Source organism: Lolium perenne, chromosome 6, assembly GCF_019359855.2.
Source record: "Lolium perenne isolate Kyuss_39 chromosome 6, Kyuss_2.0, whole genome shotgun sequence".
Lineage (NCBI taxonomy): Eukaryota > Viridiplantae > Streptophyta > Magnoliopsida > Poales > Poaceae > Lolium > Lolium perenne.
In genome coordinates, this window is record NC_067249.2 from 128,663,557 (window position 1) to 128,685,670 (window position 22,114).

A 22,114-nucleotide genomic window follows, 5' to 3' on the forward strand; every position below is an offset into this window, starting at 1 on the left:
TGCCTTGTTTAGAACATTTTATTTGTCTATTCTCTACCTTTCCTTGCACGTCGCACTCGACTCTCTAATCTCATTCCTTTCTTTCTATTTTTGTGCTTGGACATTCATCGAGTAACTCTGCTGATAATTCTTTATTTCTTTTTACGAGGCTGCAACTGCACCAGCACGTTGTGTTTCTTTTGCTTCCCTTGACATGTACTATGTGGCCTGCACGTACCGATCCTTTTCTTTTCGTTCCAGCGAGACATCAGTTAGCAGCGCGTACCACGCACGCACAGGACACAGTCCCACGAGTTCCACCAAACGAGGCGCCCAGCAATTCAGCACACGAAGAGACGATGTCTCCTCATCTTCTCGCAGTCAAGCATGAAGGAAAACATCAGCGAAAACGCTTCCACCAGAAACTGCCGCATTTACCCCAGCCTTTAACCTCTCCTTTAATCGCATCCATTAGAGCGCCCTTTCTCCTCCTACAGAGCCTCAGACCGACGCCCCCACTCTCCTCTTTCATCCCACACAATCGCTGGAGCCATAGGCTCACATAGTAAGCCAAACTTGCGAGAACGCCGCCGAACGCCGCTGTCGTTCCCGACGACCCAGGCCGCGAGAGGGGGAGCTGCTGCGCCAGGGAGGTCACCAGGAGCAAGGAAGCCAACCCACGGAAGGAGAAGGGAAATCGTTGATCATCCACGACACCTCTGGCAACGGAATCGACTCCGGCCGCCGACGTCTACCTCAAACTGCGACGAACTCGGTGAGAACCAGTCGTTTCTTTTGCTCGGAACGCGATCCCCATCCATAGAGCTACCTCCTAGACATGATCCTCAGCCTTAGTTCGGTAGTTCGTCGCTCTACCGGTGAACCGAATGCCACCGATGGCATCAGCGAGATAGATGACCTTCCCCACCGCGGTTTCAGTTGAGCCCAACATACAAAACGGTTCAATTAACCATTGCAAGGTAGCAGTGATGTTAGTTTGTGAAATAGCTAGATGTTTATCAAACTATTTCTTTTATGTTTGTGTTGAACTCGTCGCGTCACTAGAAGCATATACCTTACTGCTAGCTCGCTGCTTTTACGTATCCATGATGTTCAGTTGGATTCAGAGCATCACCATGAACATGTAGTGTAATTGCTTGTGCCTAGTGTACTGCTTCTAGTTGTCTTTGTATGATTGCTGGCTAATTTAATCTTAGCGTTTCGACTGAGTACATGTGCTTACCGATAGATGCAATTACTGAACTTACTTAGTTTCCTACTTGTATTGGTTTCTACCGTGTTAATTGCTTTGATTGTCTGTAGAGCATGTCAGCCACGAGGCAAGCCTTAAGTAGTGTGTCACGACTTCACTCTCGTTTGATTCACTCAACAGAGATAGTTTGATACAGGAGTTTGTGGATCTAGATCAGCATGAAGGAGAGAGAGGAATCGGAGCCAGATGGGAAGAGACAGACAACAACTCAGGGAAGGAAGCCAACACACTTCTCTGTTCTTCGATACCATCCTCTCGTCCATCCGTTTTCTTTATCGTCAGCGGACCCAGTCGTCTGAGACGAACCGCGGGTTGGGCTTGGGTGCTCGGCGAGGACGATGGGTTGCCTCCTGTCTTGGTCCAGCTGGGCCTATCTTGGGCCCTGGTGTTGTCGAGGAAGATGGGCCCATGACATTTCCCCCTCCTTTGCCAGCGGCTTGCCCCCAAGCCGGTGCTCGAGGGAACCTCGTCTTCAGCTCCTCGACATTCTCCCAGGTCGCCAGCGATGCTGGCAGAGTAGTCCACTTGATCAAGACCTGCTCCAGAGTCTTGCGGCGACGCTGCACTTGGCGAGTCTGAAGAACTTGTTCCGGCACCTGGAGATGAGGCGAAGCGTCGTCGATCGCTGGTAGTTCTTGATGCACTGGCCCTGGTGGTGCCCCTTTTCGCAGCAGGGACACATGGAAGACGGGATGCAGCCTTGACTTCGGGGGCAGTTGAAGACGATAGGAACGATCCCCAATCTTCTGGTCCACTTGGAAAGGCCCGAAGTAGCGAAATGCCAGCTTGGAATTGGCTCGCATTGCCAATGAAGTTTGAATATAAGGCTGTAGGCGAAGATACACCCAATCTCCAACCTGAAAAGCACGGTCAGTACGCTTACCATCGGCGAAGTGCTTCATGCGATTATTTGCACGATGAAGATGCTGCTTCAGGACTGCTGTCATCAGTTGACGTTCTTGCAACCATTCTTGGAGATCGTGAACTGGAACAGAATCTGGTGTGATGCCTAGGTAACGAGGAGCATGCCCATACAGCGCCTGGAATGGAGAAGTGCGAATAGCTGAATGGTAAGCCGTGTTGTACCAGAATTCGGCTAAGGGCAGCCATTTGATCCATTTGGTTGGACTCGAGCTGATGAAGCATCGAAGATATGTCTCCATACACTGATTCACCCGTTCTGTTTGCCCATCTGTCTGTGGGTGATACGCAGTACTCATGCGCAATTCCGTCTTTGTCAAACGGAACAATTGTTGCCAAAACTTGCTGGTGAACACCTTGTCCCGATCTGACACCAAGGCAACAGGCATACTGTGCAGTTTGAAGATATTGTCAAAGTATGTCTGAGCCACTTGGGCTGCAGTATATGGGTGGGATAATGGCAAAAAGTGGGCATACTTAGTCAATTTATCTACCACTACTAGCACAGAATTGTAACCATCAGACTTGGGTAACCCTTCCACGAAATCTAGGGTCACCACTTGCCACGCAGCGTCTGGTACATCTAAGGGTTTCAACAAACCTGGATATTTGACATGCTCCGGCTTTGCTTGAGTACAGACAGCACACCCTTCAATGAATTGTTGTACAGTAAGCTTCATCCGAGGCCAGGCGAACAACTGTCGTACACGCTGCAAGGTAGCATGAATACCGGAGTGCCCTCCAATAGCACCAGAATGCAATGTTTGGAGAATTTTCTGTTGCATAATCTGATTACCACCTACCCAGATTTTCCGCTTGTATCGCAGCAAGCCATCATCCCACACCAAGTGTTTGATGTTGTGAGCAGGTTCTTTCATTTTGGAGATTAGCTGTTGAGTGAGTGGATCTACCAAGTACCCTTCAGTGATCTCTTGAAGCCAATCTGGTGTGCCAACTGTCACAGCTAACAACTCTCCCATTGAAAGAGAAGGATGGCGAGACAGAGCATCAGCCACTTGATTATTACACCCCTTCTTATACTCAATACTGTATTGCAGTCCAAGCAGTTTGGTGAGAGCCTTTTGTTGCCAAGGCGTTGTCAGCCGTTGCTCATCAAGATGGGACAAGGCTCGCTGGTCAGTGCGAATCACAAAAGGGGATTGTCGCAGATAGGGTCTCCAGCGATCCACTGCCAGTAAAATAGCTAGGCTTTCCTTCTCATAGGTGGACAGTCCTCGTAAACGGGGGCCTAAGGCACGACTCAAATATGCAATGGGGTGTTGTTCTTGCATAAGAACAGCTCCGAGACCTCTGTCACTAGCATCAGTCTCCACCACGAATGTCTTCTCGAAGTTAGGAAGCGCCAGGACAGGTGTTGTCAATAAGGCATGCTTCAAGGATTCAAACGCCATCTGATGCGCTTGAGTCCAAACAAAGATCTCATTCTTCTTCAACAGGTCATTGAGGACACGACTGATGAGCCCAAAATTCTGCACAAATTTTCGATAGTATCCGGCTAACCCCAGAAACTTGCGGACATCTTGGGCATTTGCTGGAGTTGGCCAGTTACGCACCGCTTCAATGCTCTTGGGATCTGTGGCAACTCCATCGACAGAGATGATGTGACCTAGATACTTGAGCTTCTGTTGGGCAAACGCACACTTCGATTGCTTCACCTTTAACTGATGCTTGGCCAACAACTGGAATACCTCCTCCAGGTGCTTCTGGTGCTCTTCCAGTGTGTTACTGTAGATCAAGATATCATCTATAAAGACCAGAACACAACGACGCAACAGATGCTGGAAAATAGTGTTCATGGCATTCTGAAATGTGGCTGGGGCTCCCGTCAGTCCATACGGCATCACGCGAAACTCATAGTGTCCCTGGTGAGTCTGGAAAGCTGTTTTAAACTCTTCACCCACAGCCATACGGATTTGATGGTATCCTGACCGTAAATCCAGACTTGTAAACCAAGCAGCACCGGACAGTTCATCAAGAAGCTCATCTATAATCGGAAGTGGGTAACGATTCTTCAAGGTCATGGCATTAAGATAGCGGTAGTCGATGCAGAATCGCCACGTACCATCCTTTTTCTGCACCAAGAGGACGGGAGAGGCAAACGGACTGGAACTGAATTGGATGAGTCATTGCTTTAACATCTCTGCAATCTGCTTCTCAATCTCATTCTTCTGCTCCGGATTGTATCGATAGGGTCGTAAATTCACCGGACGAGAGCCGGGCAGCAATGTGATTTTATGGTCAAAGTCTCGTTGAGGAGGTAAACCCTGAGGTTCTGCAAACAAGTCTTTGAATTCTGACAAGAGAGCCTGAATAGCAGGTGGGCACTGTTCTGGTTGGTCCACTTCTTTCACCTCCCTTAACTGAACTAGATGGCAAATGGCATGCTTATGATCCAGTACCTCTAACTGACTGATGGATATCTCCTGACATACACTGGTGTTGGCTGTAATGCCCTGTAACAGCACTTGTCGACCACGATGCTGGAACGACAACCGCTTCAATCCCCAATGTACATTCATCAACCCAATACCTTCCAGCCAGTCCATACCCAAGATAATGTCATAGCAGCCTAGTGGAAACAACCGGAGAGTGGTTGCAAACTCTGCTCCTTGAGCCTTCCATACACAGTCTGGTACCTCTAGGTCACATTGCAATATTCCTCCATCAGCCACCTTGACATGCATTGGTCGACAACGACGCACTGTTGCCCATTTTGCTGCCGTAGCTTCACTAATAAAGCTGTGGGAGCTACCCGAGTCTATCAGCATCAAGACCTCCTGAGAATTCACCACACCCTTAATTCTGATAGTGAGTGGTGGTTCCACACCTTGTTGTGCTGCCGCTGACACCACACAGAGGTCAGCTTGAATGCCCTTATCTTCATGCGAGGAATTCGAGTCCATCTCGCAACCAAACAGTCCCCAAAGCTCCTCCACCACGTGAAGCTGCACTGTCGGGGCACACACATGGCCACGAGAATACCGCTCGCCGCATGTGTAGCATTCGCCTCGTGCGCGCCGGTAGGCACGCAACGCCTGCACCTTGTCGTCAGTGGACGGTGCCTGCGCGCTCGCAGCACCTCGGCGATCTTCAGTGCGCGAGCCCGGTGTCATTCCCGGAGGGCGCCCAGTTGGGGGAGGTGGCAAGGGCAGCGCCGATCGCGGCGGCGTCCTGGAGAAGGAGTTGTGGCCACCATACGCCGAGCGCATAGGTTCCCGCGTCAGTTCCATCGCCTCTTCCTGCAAGGCAGCGAGAGCCACAGCAGAATCGAGATCTCTAGGTTGTTGAACCATGACTACAACTCGAATATCCGATCGTAAACCATCTACAAATTTAGTAACAAAATAGAGCGGATCCCACGACTGGTGATGAGCTAAAAGACCATTCATCGCCACTGTGAACTGGGCTGCATATTCAGCCACTGTTCCGGTCTGACGGAGGCGAGAGAACTGGCGAAGCAGTTGCTCGAACTCACGCCTCCCAAATTTCTCACAGACCTTAACAACAAACTTTTCCCATGAAGCAACAGTGAGGTGCGTATTAGTCCATTGGAGCCACAACGCGGCCTCACCTGTGAAGTAGACTACTGCAGTGTCCACCCAAATCTCCCTATCAACTCGACACACACGAAAGTATGACTCACACTTTAATTTCCACTCTAAAGGACCTTCACCATCGAAACCAGGACAATCCATCCGTGGAGTTTTGCTCCAATTTTCCCTAGGGAAAGGCTGTGATGACTCGGGATGGGGGAAACCGTACGTACCCTTGGCCGGGGTCGAGTGAGGGAGAGGCCCCATCACTGAGCCCCGGTTCGTGAATTCGACGCGGTGGCCAACTGGCCCGTGACGCCCGCCGTCACCAGATGGAGCACGTCCCACATCCCCCCGCAACTCCGGACGCCGCTCGGGGGCGGGCAGCAGAGGAGGCGCGCTTGGAGGGGCCGATGGTGTTGAGCTTGGGGCAGCCGACGTCGTCGTGGTGGCGAAGTGGTCGAAGGCGAGGCGCAGATCTCCGAGCTCAGCTTGCAGCGCACCCATGACCTGATCGATTTTGGGCTTCCACAACGCCAAATCGACCAGGGCCGGCTTGATCTCCTCCAAGGATGTCACTGTGGTCTTCACGGACGACATCTCGCCCGAGATCCCATCGAGCTTGGTGTTCTGCTCGCGCACCGAGGCGACCAGGGCAGCGATTTGGTCCTTGAGTTCCAATTCCGCCATGATTTGCTTAACGGAACGCGTACGAGGTGCCAGATCGAGCGCTCTGATACCAGAATGTCACGACTTCACTCTCGTTTGATTCACTCAACAGAGATAGTTTGATACAGGAGTTTGTGGATCTAGATCAGCATGAAGGAGAGAGAGGAATCGGAGCCAGATGGGAAGAGACAGACAACAACTCAGGGAAGGAAGCCAACACACTTCTCTGTTCTTCGATACCATCCTCTCGTCCATCCGTTTTCTTTATCGTCAGCGGACCCAGTCGTCTGAGACGAACCGCGGGTTGGGCTTGGGTGCTCGGCGAGGACGATGGGCTGCCTCCTGTCTTGGTCCAGCTGGGCCTATCTTGGGCCCTGGTGTTGTCGAGGAAGATGGGCCCATGACATAGTGCTGCTGCTCATCATCATGTTATAGAACTGAGTAGTTCATAGGATCTATTTTATTGCATGCTGGCCACCTTGCCAGAATTTAACGTGTATTCTCTTTGTTAGCATGATCTGATTGGATGTTGCATTATTGCCAGGCTAGTCTTAACTTACTATGTTACTTACCATTGCATGTGCATATTGCTATAATCCTGGATTATTTACCTATGCTTGTGTATGACTAGTAGCATGTATAGTCTGGTTGCATATTACATTTTAATTCTGTGCCATCTATACATGTCCTCTCAATATGTTTTCTAAATTATTTTGTTATCCGATATCGAACGGCCGCCATATCTTATGCCTTAGATAACCCAAATCCCATGCGTGCCATTCCAGTCTTTTTCGTATACTCTATGTAAGCCGAACGACCGGCGCATACCTCTTATTTGGATCTTTTCTTTTCGATCTTATTCACTTTTTATTCGCATCTTATTCGTTGTATTGCTTGTATTCATTTGTATTGATATTGCTTCGATACGACGATTAGGAGGGAACGGAGAGTGGTACAATCACAACCAAGGAAGTGGAGAGCAGGAGTTTGACAACGAAGGCATGCCCTCTCATCATATTTATCCCAGTTTTACAAATTGCATGATATTTTATATTTTACAAATATATATGCTATTTTATTCCAGTAGCTAGCGTGTCGATTGACACACCAACCTTGATCTGCTTGTCGCCTTTTACTTGATACCCTGAGTAGAGATTATATAATTATCCTGATAGAGTAGAGATGCTTAGCGTGCTAAATAATCATTAGGACTATTGCCTCTTTGGAGGAATTGATCGACCTTCGGGTCAAACATACCCTTTTGAAAGTTGTTGAGCTCATTGAGCTAGGCTGATTACCCGTTGTTGCTTCCTCTACTCTCTCTTCTACTCTGGGTGAAACTTACCATCTAAACATGGCGCGGGCGACAGCTGAATCAAATGTTGAAGGAGCGATTGGCTGCCCTTCACAAGTTGGAGGGAGCAATCCGTCGTTCGTGCCGCATAAGGGTCCTAATAAGTCTTGGATTTGAAGATTGTGACAACCGTACAACCACATGCTATATGGGCACTGGCCTGGTTAAGTAAGTTAGTCAGCCTTAGGTGTTGATGTCGCCGTACCGCAGATGAGGTGGCTGCCTACGGGAGAACCTTCGGCACAGATGGGGGGACCGGTTTGAGGACGTACTCTCAGTACCGTGCGCCAGACCCGGTGGGCATGTCACATCTTTGGGGGATCTAGCTAAAAGACCTTGTCACAATCCCTCTGCCGGTACACCAAATGGTGTGTACTAAACCAGAGGCCACTGGTGGCAACAAGACGGGGTTGTGTCGTGTGGGCAAAGTGTACAACCTCTGCAGAGTTAAAACTATTCGAATAGCCGTGTCCACGGTCATGGACGACACATGAATCCTTCTTGACATATAGGAACCTGTTTTGCTATTTCCCTCTTCCCCTCTCTTTCCTTTCCTTCTCCTTCCCTTAGAATCTGAATCCTATGAGATACGTGAGTTGTCGAGGACAACCACATTGATGAGAAATATTACACTCATTATAAAACATGTTTTCGTCTAAAACTACTTTTATCAAATATATTGCAAATAAAATTGGCTTTTATGCAAAAGAACCTACAGCCTTCCTTTGAAGCCTCATGTAGATATATTAGGTCTTGCATCGAGGGGGCATGTTGAGTACGAAATGTACTCATGGCAAAACTTTTGTTGATATTCAGAGTACTATGAAGATGGTGAAGACTATGGCGACTATGACGACGCTGAGGAGTGAGGCCTCGTGGACTACATCGACTGCCTGTGGCTGAGATGGAGTTACTTCGCATTTTTATTATCCGCTGTGCTTTCTGGTTGTAATAAATGTCACAAGACATTTCACTATGTGGCTCAAACTTTGTAATAATTATTACTCTTTGCACGTTCTGCAATGATATTCATTTCGCTGTGTCGTCAACTTGATCTTGGGATTGACGAGTAACACAGGGGGGTCGGAATGTTAAGTTCCGGTTCTCACAGTAAGCATTCATTTAAATTGATAAACAAGGTCTAGACATATTCAAACTAGCAGGAAAATCATGTATCTACCCCCTAACCCTAAATTCTGTCTTATGAAGTCAAGCATGCATGAAGAGAAGTGGTTTTTGGTTTCAAGCATGGAAATTTCAAAAACCCTCCCAAGAGCTACATATTGGAGTGACTAAGAAGGATAGATGCTTAATTTTTCATATTCATGTTTTCAACTTGATTAAATCATGGTCAAATTATCCTGGGATTTGACCAAGATTCAAATGGGCATAAAAATTCAAAAAAAATGAAAAACCAATGCACATAGTCATCTTATGTCATCTAGTAAGCATTCAATTAAGTTGATAAACAATGTCTAGAGATATTCAAACCAGAAAATTCATGTATCAAGCTACCCCTATCCCCAAACTCTGTCTTATGAAGTCAAGCATTAAGAGAAGTACACGGTTTTTTGGTTTCAAACATGGAAATTTCAAAAACCCTCTCAAGAGCTTCAATTTGGAGTGACTACGAAGGATACATGCTTAATATTTCATATTCATGTTTTAAACTTGTTTAAATCATGGTCAAACCTAGGATTTGACCAAGATTCAAATGGGCAAAATTTAAAAAAAATGAAAAATCAAGGCACATAGTCTTCTTATGTCATATAGTAAGCATTCAATTAAGTTGATAAACAAGGTCTAGACATATTCAAACCAGAGAAATCATGTATCTACCCCCTAACCCTAAACTCTGTCTCATGAAGTCAAGCGCATGAAGATATGTGGTTTTTGGTTTCAAACATGGAAATTTCAAAAACCCTCCCAAAGAGCTTCATTTTGGAGTGATTAAGAAGGATACATGCTTAATTTTCATATTCATGTTTTAAAATTGTTTAAATCATGGTCAAACCTAGGATTTGACCAAGATTCAAATGGGCATAATTTAAAAAAAATGAAAAATCAAGGCACATAGTCTTCTTATGTCATATAGTAAGCATTCAATTAAGTTGATAAACAAGGTCTAGACATATTCAAACCAGAAAAATCATGTATCTACCCCCTATATATATCCCTAAACCCTGACTTATGAAGTCAAGCATGAAGAGAAGTGGTTTTTAGTTTCAAACATGGAAATTTCAAAAACCCACCCAAGAGCTTCATTTTGGAGTGACTTAAGAAGCATACATGCTTGCTTTTTCATATTCATGTTTTAAACTTGTTCAAATCTTGGTCAAACATAGGATTTGACCAAGATTCAAATGGGCCTATAAATTTAAAAAAATGAAAAATTGAAAAACCAAGGTCTTCTTATGTCATATAGTAAGCATTCAATTAAGATGATAAACAAGGTCTAGACATATTCAAACAAGAAAATTCATGTATCTACCCCCTAACCCTAAACTCTGTTTCATGAAGTCAAGCATGAAGATATGTGGTTTTTGGTTTCGAACATGGAAATTCAAAAACCCTCCCAAGAGCTTCATTTTGAAGTGACTAAGAAGCATACATGCTTACTTTTTCATATTCATGTTTTTAACTTATTCAAATCTTGGTGGAACCAAGGATTTGACAAAGATTCAAATGGGTATATAAAAATTCAAAAAAAACAAGGTCTTCTTATGTTATATAGTAAGCATTCAATTAAGTTGATAAACAAGGTCTAGACATATTCAAACCAGGAAAATCATGTATCTACCCCCTAACCCTAAATTCTGTCTTATGAAGTCAAGCATGCATGAAGAGAAGTGGTTTTTGGTTTCAAGCATGGAAATTTCAAAAACCCTCCCAAGAGCTACATTTTGGAGTGACTAAGAAGGATAGATGCTTAATTTTTCATATTCATGTTTTAAACTTGTTTAAATCATGGTCAAACCTAGGATTTGACCAAGATTCAAATGGGCATAAAAATTCAAAAAAAAACAATAAAATGAAAAACCAATGCACATAGTCATCTTATGTCACATAGTAAGCATTCAATTAAGTTGATAAACAAGGTCTAGATATATTCAAACCAGAGAAATCATGTATCTACCCCCTAACCATAAACTCTGTCTCATGAAGTCAAGCATGAAGATATGTGGTTTTTGGTTTCGAACATGGAAATTCAAAGAGAAGGTGGTCATAAAAAATCAAAATTGGCAAAGCAATGCATTAAATCAAAAAATTGTGATGCACTCTAGCTATGAAAAGTATCAAACAATGCAAACCAAGACGATTTTTTAGAGGAATTCTAGTTCAACTTATTTAGTTTTTTATTTGTAGGCCAAAATCGAACCCGTAGTTGGATATTTTTTTTCAACTAGATCTGCAGTACTGGGCAAAACCCTAGTTTAACCTATTTAATAATAGATTTGTAGTCGATTCTTTTACTTTTTTATTATTACTATGCAGCACATGTGTGTTTGCCCGTCGAGTGAAACTCGGAGGAAGAGGAATCACACGGAAGGAGAAGAAGGGACAGCAGTCATGGGGCCCCTCTTATTTATGGTGTATATTCTTTTTCTGGTGATGTTGACAGTAGTGCAGGGTTTGTTAGTGCGCAGGAGGTGCGAGCGAGCGAGTCGAGCGAGGCCGAGAATGAGAGAGATTTTTTTTGTGTGAGAGGGACAACCGAAGGATCCTGAAGGACCGAGAGACTTTCCGATACGCATGCTGATGCGTCTTCTCTTGACAAAGAAGATGGCTGGGATTTTGCCTGCCTACCGCAGGTGACTTGTGCTCACTGAAGTGTGGGACCTCACGCATGGGCACCACACGTAAGTGACAGACCTGTTGGTGTAAAAACTCGGGTGATTATTATACTGCATTAGTACAAAGTTTCCTATGGATTCAAGGGTTGGAAAGCCAAGTTAACTCATTTTCATGACTAAGAAGGAGCCAGGCTTACTTTTTCATTTTCATGTTTTAAACTTGTTTAAATCTTGGTCAAACAAAAGAATTAACCAGGATTCAAATGGGCATAAAAATTCAAAAAAGAAATCAAAAAATCAAAAACCAAAGCACATAAGCTTCTTATGTCATATAGTAAGCATTAAAGTTGATCAACGAAGTATAGACATATTCAAACCAGAAAAATCATGTATATACCCCCTAACCCTAAACTCTGTCTTATGAAGTCAAGCATGAAGAAAAGTGGTTATGGGTTTCAAACATGGAAATTAAAAAAACTCCCAAAAGCTCATTTTGGAGTGACTAAGAAGAATCCGGGCTTACCTTTTCATTTTCATGTTTTAAACTGGTTTAAATCTTGGTCAAACCTAGGATTTGACCAAGATTCAAATGGACATAACAAATTTAAAAAAATCAAAACCAAACACATAGTCTTTTGATGTCATATAGTAAGCATTCAAGTTGATAAACAAAGTCTAGACATATTAAAACAAGAAAAATCATGTATATACTTGGCCCCTAACCCTAAACTCTGTCTTATGAAGTCAAGCATTAAGAGAAGTGATTTTGGGTTTCAAACATGGAAATTTAAAAAACCTCCCAAAAGCTTCATTTTGGAGTGACTAAGAAGAATCTAGGCTTACTTTTCATTTTCATGTTTTAAACTGGTTTAAATCTTGGTCAAACCTAGGATTTGACCAAGATTCAAATGGGCATAACAAATTCAAAAAAACAAACACATAGTGTCTTCTGATGTCATATAGTAAGCATTCAAGTTGATAAACAAGGTCTAGACATATTCAAACCAGAAAAATCATGTATCTACCCCTACCCCTAAACTTTGTCTTATGAAGTCAAGCACGAAGAGATGTCATTTTGGGTTTCGAACATGGAAATTTAAAAAACCCTCCCAAAAGCTTCATTTTGGAGTGAATAAGAAGGATCCATACTTACTTTTCATTTTCATGTTTTAAACTTGTTTAAATATTGGTCAAACCTGCTAGGATTTGACCAAGATTCAAATGGGCATAAAAATTCAAAAAAAAGAAATAAAAATTAAACCGAAAACCACTTCTCTTCGTGCTTGACTTTATTAGACAGAGTTTAGGGTTTGGGGTGTATACATGATTTTTATTGTTTAAATATGTCTAGACTCCGTTGATCAACATGAATGCTTACTATAACTTAAGAAGCTTATGTGCTTTGGTTTTTCATTTTTTGAATTCTTTATTGAATTTTTATGTCCATTTGAATCTTGGTCAAATCCTAGGTTTGACCAATAATTAAACAAGTTAGTAACATGAAAATGAAAAAGTAAGCCTGGATCCTTCCTATTCACTCCAAAAATGAAGCTTTTGGTAGGGTTTTTGAATTTTCCATGTTTGAAACCCAAAACCATTCCTCTTATATGCTTGACTTCATATGACAGAGTTTAGCGTTAGGGGGTAGATACATGATTTTTCTGGTTTGAATATGTCTAGACCTTGTTTATCAACTTGAATGCTTACTATAAACCAAAAATTCATGTATCTACCCCTAACCCTAAACTATGCACGAAGAGAAGTGGTTTTGGGTTTCAAACCTGGATATTTCAAAAACCCTCCCAAAATCTTCGTTTTGGAGTGAATAAGAAGGTTCAAGGCTTAATTTTTCATTTTCATGTTTTAATCTTGTTTAAATCTTGGTCAAGCCTAGGATTTGACCAAGATTCAAATGGGCATAAAAATTCAAAATAAATCAAAATAAATGAAAAACCAAGGCACATAGTCTTCTTATGTCATATAGTAAGCATTCAATTAAGTTGATAAACAAGGTCTAGACATATTCAAACCAGAAAAATCATGTATCTACCCCCTAACCCTAAACTCTGTCTTATAAATCAAGCATGAAGAGAAGTGATTTTTGGTTTCAAACATGGAAATTTCAAAAACCCTCCCAAGAGCTTCATTTTGAAGTGACTAAGAAGCATACATGCTTACTTTTTCATATTCATGTTTTTAACTTTTTCAAATCTTGGTGGAACCAAGGATTTGACTAAGATTCAAATGGGTATAAAAATACAAAAAAAACAAGGTCTTCTTATGTTATATAGTAAGTATTCAATTAAGTTGATAAACAAGGTCTAGACATATTCAAACCAGGAAAATCATGTATCTACCCCCTAACCCTAAACTCTGTCTTCTGAAGTCAAGCATGCATGAAGAGAAGTGGTTTTTGGTTTCAAACATGGAAATTTCAAAAACCCTACCAAGATTTACATTTTGGAGTGACTAAGAAGGATATATGCTTAATTTTTCATATTCATGTTTTAAACTTGTTTAAATCATGGTCAAACCTAGGATTTGATCCAGATTCAAATGGGCATAAAAATTTAGAAACAACAAAAAATGAAAAATCAAGGCACATATATAGTCTTCTTATGTCATATAGTAAGCATTCAATTAAGTTGATAAACAAGGTCTAGACATATTCAAACCGGAAAAATCATGTATCTACCCCCTATATATCCCTAAACCCTGACTTAATTATGAAGTCAAGCATGAAGAGAAGTGGTTTTTAGTTTTAAACATGGAAATTTCAAAAACCCTCCCAAGAGCTTCATTTTGGAGTGACTTAAGAAGCATACATGCTTACGTTTTCATATTCATGTTTTAAACTTGTTCAAATCTTGGTCAAACCTAGGATTCGACCAAGATTCAAATGGGCATAAAAATTCAAAAAAAAAACAATAAAATGAAAAACCAATGCACATAGTCATCTTATGTCACATAGTAAGCATTCAATTAAGTTGATAAACAAGGTCTAGATATATTCAAACCAGAGAAATCATGTATCTACCTCCTAACCATAAACTCTGTCTTATGAAGTCAAGCATGAAGATATGTGGTTCTTGGTTTCAAACATGGAAATTTCAAAAACCCTCCCAAGAGCTTCATTTTGGAGTGACTAAGAAGGATATATGCATAATTTTTCATATTCATGTTTTCAACTTGTTTAAATCATGGTCAAACCTAGGATTTGACCAAGATTCAAATGGGCATAAAATTAAAAAAACATAAAATGAAAAACCAATGCACATAGTCTTCTTATGTCATATATATAGTAAGCATTCAATTAAGTTGATTGATACATCTCCAACGTATCCATAATTTCTGATGTTCCATGCTTGTTTTATGACAATACTTACATGTTTTGCTTGCACTTTAAGATGATTTCATGCGTTTTCCGGAACTAACCTATTAACAAGATGCCACAGTGCCAGTTCCTGTTTTCTGCTGTTTTTGGTTCCAGAAAGGCTGTTCGGGCAATATTCTCGGAATTGGACGAAATCAACGCCAAACATCCTATTTTTCCCGGAAGCATCCAGAACACCGAAGAAGAGTCGGAGGAGAGCCAGGGGGCCACCAGGAGGGTGGGCCGCGCGGGCCAGACCCAGGCCGCGCCCCCCTATGGGGAGGCCACCCTGTCGACCCTCCTACGCCGCCTCTTCGCCTATATAACCCCTTTCGACCTAAAAACGCAGTACCAATTGACGAAACTCCAGAAAGACTCCAGGGGCGCCGCCGCCATCGCGAAACTCCAATTCGGGGGACAGAAGTCTCTGTTCCGGCACCCTGCCGGGACGGGGAAGTGCCCCCGGAAGCCATCTCCATCGACGCCACCGCCTCCATCATGCTCCGTGAGTAGTTCCCCCATGGACTACGGGTTCTAGCAGTAGCTAGTTGGTATACTCTCCTCCATGTACTTCAATACAATGATCTCATGAGCTGCCTTACATGATTGAGATTCATCTGATGTAATCGGTGTTGTGTTTGTTGGGATCCGATGGATGATACATTATGATTAGTCTATCTATAAAGTTTGTGAAGTTATTGTTGCTGCAATCTTGTTATGCTTAATGCTTGTCACTAGGGCCCGAGTGGCATGATCTTAGATTTGAGCTTTATAATTATTGCTTAGATTGTATCTACAAGTTGTATGCACATGTCACTGTCCGGAACCAAAGGCCCCGAAGTGACAAGAATCGGGACAACCGGAGGGGATGGCGGTGATGTGAGGATCACATGTTTTCACCAAGTGTTAATGCTTTGCTCCGGTGCTCTATTAAAAGGAGTACCTTAATATCCAGTAGATTCCCTTGAGGCCCGGCTGCCACCGGCTGGTAGGACAAAAGATGCTGTGCAAGTTTCTCATTGCGAGCACGTACGACTATATATGGAAAACATGCCTACATAATTAATAATCTGGATGTTCTGTCTTAATGCTTTGATTCCTATCAATTGCCCAACTGTAATTTGTTCACCCAACACTTGTTACTTGTTATTGGAGAGTTACCACTAGTGTAGATCGCTGGGAACCCCGGTCCATCTCTCATCATCATATACTTGTTCTACATGTCATTGGAAGTAGTATCAACTATTTTCCGGTGCCATTGCCTCTGTGTTACTTCTGCTGTGTTACTGTTACTATTGCTCTCATATTACTGCTACTTTCACATCACCCCTGTTACTAGTGCTTTTCCAGGTGCAGCTGAATTGACAACTCAGTTGTTAAGGCTTATAAGTATTCTTTACCTCCCCTTGTGACGAATCAATAAATTTGGGTTTTACTTCCCTCGAAGACTGCTGCGATCCCCTATACTTGTGGGTCATCAAGACTGTTTTCTGGCGCCGTTGCCGGGGAGGCATAGCTCTACTCATAAGTTCACCTGGGGAGTACACTCTACCTCTCTCTCTGTTTTTATTTTATTTTGTTTTGCTTTGTTTAGTTTACTTTTGTCTAGTTTATTTGTGCTTAGTTTATTTCTGTCTAGTATTATTTTGTCAAGTTTCTTTTTGTCTTGTTTTATTTTTCCCATATACCCAAAAATCCATAAAAATTTGAAAAACCTAAAAATTAAAAACTGCTGTTATGGGAGAACCTACAACCTACTTGGAGCTTATAGAATGTTATAATAACTATAGAGAATCAAGAACTGGTAAAGTAATGAGTGCTGTGATAGAAAAATTGAATACAATGGCTAAAATCTTGCTTAAACGCCATGATATAAACTGTTGCTCTCAACAGGACACTAAACATCTTAAATTTCAATGTGGCTTTAGTGAGGAATTTTTAATTAAGAACTATAATCGGAATTGCTATATTCATTATGGGTTCGAAGAGGTAGAACAATTTGTCGTATTTATGGGAGCTTCCGAGATAGAATCCTTCATGGCTAAAAATTATGAAACTTGTGTTGTTTGTAAGGACCTTAAAGATTATGTCTCTTCTATCCTTAATTTTTTCAATGAAAGTTACAGTGATAATCCTTATATCATTGATTATAAAGAGAGACTCATTAATGCACAAGAATGCACTCACAATTTGCAGGAACCTGTGGAAGAAGAAACTGATGAACCTGAAAGCTCATTGGATGAAAAAGAGGAGGAAATTGATGAACCTGAAGGCTCATTGGATGAAAAAGAAGAGGAGAGTAATGAACAAAAGGAGGAAGAATGGATTAGCTACCCATGCCAACCTTCTAATGAGAGTAACTCTTTATCTCTTGCACTATTTGATTGTCCTCCATGCTTACCGAAAGAGGTTGAATGTTATGTTCCTGTGGATTCTCTTGAAATATTACCTATAAGTAAAACTTGTGAGAATAATTATGCTACTGTTATCTATGATAATCCATGCTACTTTGATAAATCTTATGATAATGCTTTGTTTGTGCCTCATGTTGAAATGCATGGTACTAAAGAATTTTGCTTAGCAAATGTTTATGATAAATCTTTAGATGATGGTCCTATGTTACTTGATAATATTAATTGTACTACTAATGAAAATGGGATTGGAGAGAACTTGACTTTATCTATGAGTCCCATATCTCTTGAGATTGATCAACTACCTTGTTATATTATTAATAAAAGAAAGTTTGAAAGTTTTAATTCCACTATTCTTGAACTTGATAAAAATTATATGTTTGTGGATCATGAAAAGTATGCTGCATGTGATAGTTATATTGTTGAGTTTATTCATGAAGCTACTGAAAATTATTATGAGAGAGGAAAATATGGTTGTAAAAATTTGCATGGTACTAAAACACCTCTCTATATGCTTAAAATTTTGAAGTTACGCTTGTTCTATCTTCCTATGCTTGTTACTTTGCTTTTCATGAACTTGTTTATTTACAAGATTCCTTTGCATAGGAAGCATGTTAGGCTTAAATGTGTTTTTAATTTGCTTTTTGATGCTCTCTTTTGCTTCAAATACTATTTCTTGCGAGTGCATCATTAAAACTGCTGAGCCCATCTTAATGGCTATAAAGAAAGAACTTCTTGGGAGATAACCCATGTGTTTATTTTGCTACTGTTTTGTTGTGTTTTGGAAGTTGTTACTACTGTAGCAACCTCTCCTTATCTTAGTTTTATTGCAATGTTGTGCCAAGTGAAGCCTCTAATCGAAGGTTGATACTAGATTTGCATTTCTGCGCAGAAACAGATTTCTATCTGTCACGAATCTGGGCTGTTTTCTCTGTAGGTAACTCAGAAAAATATGCCAATTTACGTGCGTGTTCCTCAGATATGTACGCAACTTTCATTAGTTTTGAGTTTTCTGATTTGAGCAACGGAAATATTTCTTTAAATTTCGTCTTTACTAGCTGTTCTGTTTTGGCAGATTCTGTCTCTGTTTTTTGCATTGTCTCTTGTGGACTTTAAGTGAAGCTTTCTAGACGTGGAGAGCTGTAGCTAATGTTTTATTGAGTTCTTGCAATGTGTCACTACAGGACTAAAAGTGGATTCAAGTTTTTTGAGTACTAACCCCTCTAATGAAGTTTATGAGAAGTTTGGTGTGAAGGAAGTTTTCAAGGGTCAAGAGAGGAGGATGATATATGATCAAGAAGAGTGAAAAGTCTAAGCTTGGAGATGCCCCCGTGGTTCATCCCTGCATATTTCAAGAAGACTCAAGCGTCTAAGCTTGGGGATGCCTTGGGCATCCCCTTCTTCATCAGCTTATCAGGTTTCTTCTATTGAAACTATATTTTTATTCGGTCACATCATATGTGCTTTACTTGGAGCGTCTGTGTGTTTATTTTCATTTTGTTTGTATTTGAATAAATTCGGATCCTAGCAATCCTTGTTTGGGAGAGAGACACGCTCCGCTTTTTCATATGAACACTTGTTCTTCGTTTTACTTTTAATGTTCAATGATAAAAGTTGGAAGCTACAATACTTATGGTTATTTGGTTGGAAACAGAAAATGCCTCATAATGTCTTGGATAATTTGACACTTGGCAATTGTTTTGAGCTCTCAAGTAGATCATGATTAAGTTTTTTCATGTAGTTTAAACCTATTAGTGGAGAACTACTGTAAAGCTTGTTAAAATTGGTTTGCATGATTGATCTCTCTTAAGGTCTAGATATTTTCTGGTAAAAGTGTTTGAGCAACAAGGAAGACAGTGTAGAGTATTATAATGCTTGCAATATGTTCTTATGTAAGTTTTGCTGTACCGGTTCATACTTGTGTTTGCTTCAAACAACCTTGCTAGCCCAAAGCCTTGTACTGAGAGGGAATGCTTCTCTGCATCCAAATCCTTGAGCCAAAACCTATGCCATGTGTGTCCACCATATCTACCTACTATGTGGTATTTCCTGCCATTCCAAAGTAAATTGCTTGAGTGCTACCTTTAAACAATTCAAAATTTATCACCTCTGATTTGTGTCAATGTTTTATAGCTCATGAGGAAGTATGTGGTGTTTATCTTTCAATCTTGTTGGGAAACTTTCACCAATGGACTAGTGGCTTCACCCGCTTATCCAATAATTTTGCAAAAAGAGCTGGCAATGGGATTCCCAGTCCCAAATTAATTAACCTAAATAGACACTCCTCCTTGGTATGTGATTGTTGGACGGCACCTGAGGATTCGGTTAGCCATGGCTTGAGAAAGCAAAGGTGGGGAGGAGTGTCATCATAATAAAACTAAAATAAAAAGGCACTCCTTCATGGTATGAGATTGTTGGCAGGCACCCGAGGATTCGGTTAGCCGTGGTTTATGAAAGAAAGGTTGGAAGGAGTGCCACCCAAAAATAAAATAAAATGGGAGCCGCTCTTTGAAGGTTTGTCTGGCAAGGGGGTTAGAGTGCCCACTACCATTCGTTGACAACAACAAACACCTCTCAAAACTTTACTTTTATGCTCTCTTTTTGTTTTCAAAACCAAAGCTCTAGCACAAATATAGCAATCGATGCTTCCCTCGTAGAAGGGCTATTCTTCTACTTTTATGTTGAGTCAGTTTACCCATTTCCTCCCACCTTAGAAGCAAACACTTGTGTCAACTGTGCATTGATTCTTACATACTTGCTTATTTGCATTCATCATATTACTTTATGTTGAAAATTATCCATGAGATATGCATGTTGGAAGTTGAAAGCAACCGCTGAAACTTATATCTTCCTTTGTGTTGCTTCGATGCCTTTACTTTGAATCTATTGCTTTATGAGTTAACTCTTGTGCAAGACTTTTGATGCTTGTCTTGAAAGTACTCTTCATGAAAAGTTTTGCTATATGTTATCTATTTGTTAGCCACTATAGATTATTGCCTCGAGTCACTTCATTCATTTCATATGCTTTGTAATAGTATGATCAAGGTTATGTAAGTAGCATGTCACTACAGAAATTATTCTTTTTATCGTTTACCTGCTCGGGACGAGCAGTAACTAAGCTTGGGGATGCTAATACGTCTCCAACGTATCCATAATTTCTGATGTTCCATGCTTGTTTTATGACAATACTTACATGTTTTGCTTGCACTTTATGATGATTTCATGCATTTTCCGGAACTAACCTATTAACAAGATGCCACAGTGCCAGTTCCTGTTTTCTGCTGTTTTTGGTTCCAGAAAGGCTGTTCGGGCAATATTCTCGGAATTGGACGAAATCAACGCCAAACATCCTATTTTTCCCGGAAGCATCCAGAACACCGAAGAAGAGTCGGAGGAGAGCCAGGGGGCCACCAGGAGGGTGGGCCGCGCGGGCCAGACCCAGGCCACGCCCCCCTATGGGGAGGCCACCCAGTCGACCCTCCTACGCCGCCTCTTCGCCTATATAACCCCTTTCGACCTAAAAACGCAGTACCAATTGACGAAACTCCAGAAAGACTCCAGGGGCGCCGCCGCCATCGCGAAACTCCAATTCGGGGGACAGAAGTCTCTGTTCCGGCACCCTGCCGGGACGGGGAAGTGCCCCCGGAAGCCATCTCCATCGACGCCACCGCCTCCATCATGCTCCGTGAGTAGTTCCCCCATGGACTACGGGTTCTAGCAGTAGCTAGTTGGTATACTCTCCTCCATGTACTTCAATACAATGATCTCATGAGCTGCCTTACATGATTGAGATTCATCTGATGTAATCGGTGTTGTGTTTGTTGGGATCCGATGGATGATACATTATGATTAGTCTATCTATAAAGTTTGTGAAGTTATTGTTGCTGCAATCTTGTTATGCTTAATGCTTGTCACTAGGGCCCGAGTGGCATGATCTTAGATTTGAGCTTTATAATTATTGCTTAGATTGTATCTACAAGTTGTATGCACATGTCACTGTCCGGAACCAAAGGCCCCGAAGTGACAAGAATCGGGACAACCGGAGGGGATGGCGGTGATGTGAGGATCACATGTTTTCACCAAGTGTTAATGCTTTGCTCCGGTGCTCTATTAAAAGGAGTACCTTAATATCCAGTAGATTCCCTTGAGGCCCGGCTGCCACCGGCTGGTAGGACAAAAGATGTTGTGCAAGTTTCTCATTGCGAGCACGTACGACTATATATGGAAAACATGCCTACATAATTAATAATCTGGATGTTCTATCTTAATGCTTTGATTCCTATCAATTGCCCAACTGTAATTTGTTCACCCAACACTTGTTACTTGTTATTGGAGAGTTACCACTAGTGTAGATCGCTGGGAACCCCGGTCCATCTCTCATCATCATATACTTGTTCTACATGTCATTGGAAGTAGTATCAACTATTTTCCGGTGCCATTGCCTCTGTGTTACTTCTGCTGTGTTACTGTTACTATTGCTCTCATATTACTGCTACTTTCACATCACCCCTGTTACTAGTGCTTTTCCAGGTGCAGCTGAATTGACAACTCAGTTGTTAAGGCTTATAAGTATTCTTTACCTCCCCTTGTGTCGAATCAATAAATTTGGGTTTTACTTCCCTCGAAGACTGCTGCGATCCCCTATACTTGTGGGTCATCATTGATAAACAAGGTCTAGACATATTCAAACGAGAAAAAACATGTATCAAGCTACCCCTAACCCCAAACTCTGTCTTCTGAAGCCAAGCATGAAGAGAAGTACGTGGTTTTTTTGGTTTCAAACATG

General features: G+C 41.8%; 1 long non-coding RNA gene across 1 annotated transcript; it reads left to right on the forward strand.

Annotated features, from left to right (window-relative positions):
- Nucleotides 1-321: 321 nt before the first annotated feature.
- On the forward strand, nucleotides 322-8,768 carry LOC139832792 (uncharacterized). Its single transcript, XR_011747247.1, has 3 exons — nucleotides 322-754; nucleotides 7,333-7,395; nucleotides 8,567-8,768. It is a non-coding gene; the product is annotated as an uncharacterized lncRNA (long non-coding RNA).
- The last annotated feature ends 13,346 nt before the right edge of the window (nucleotides 8,769-22,114 follow it).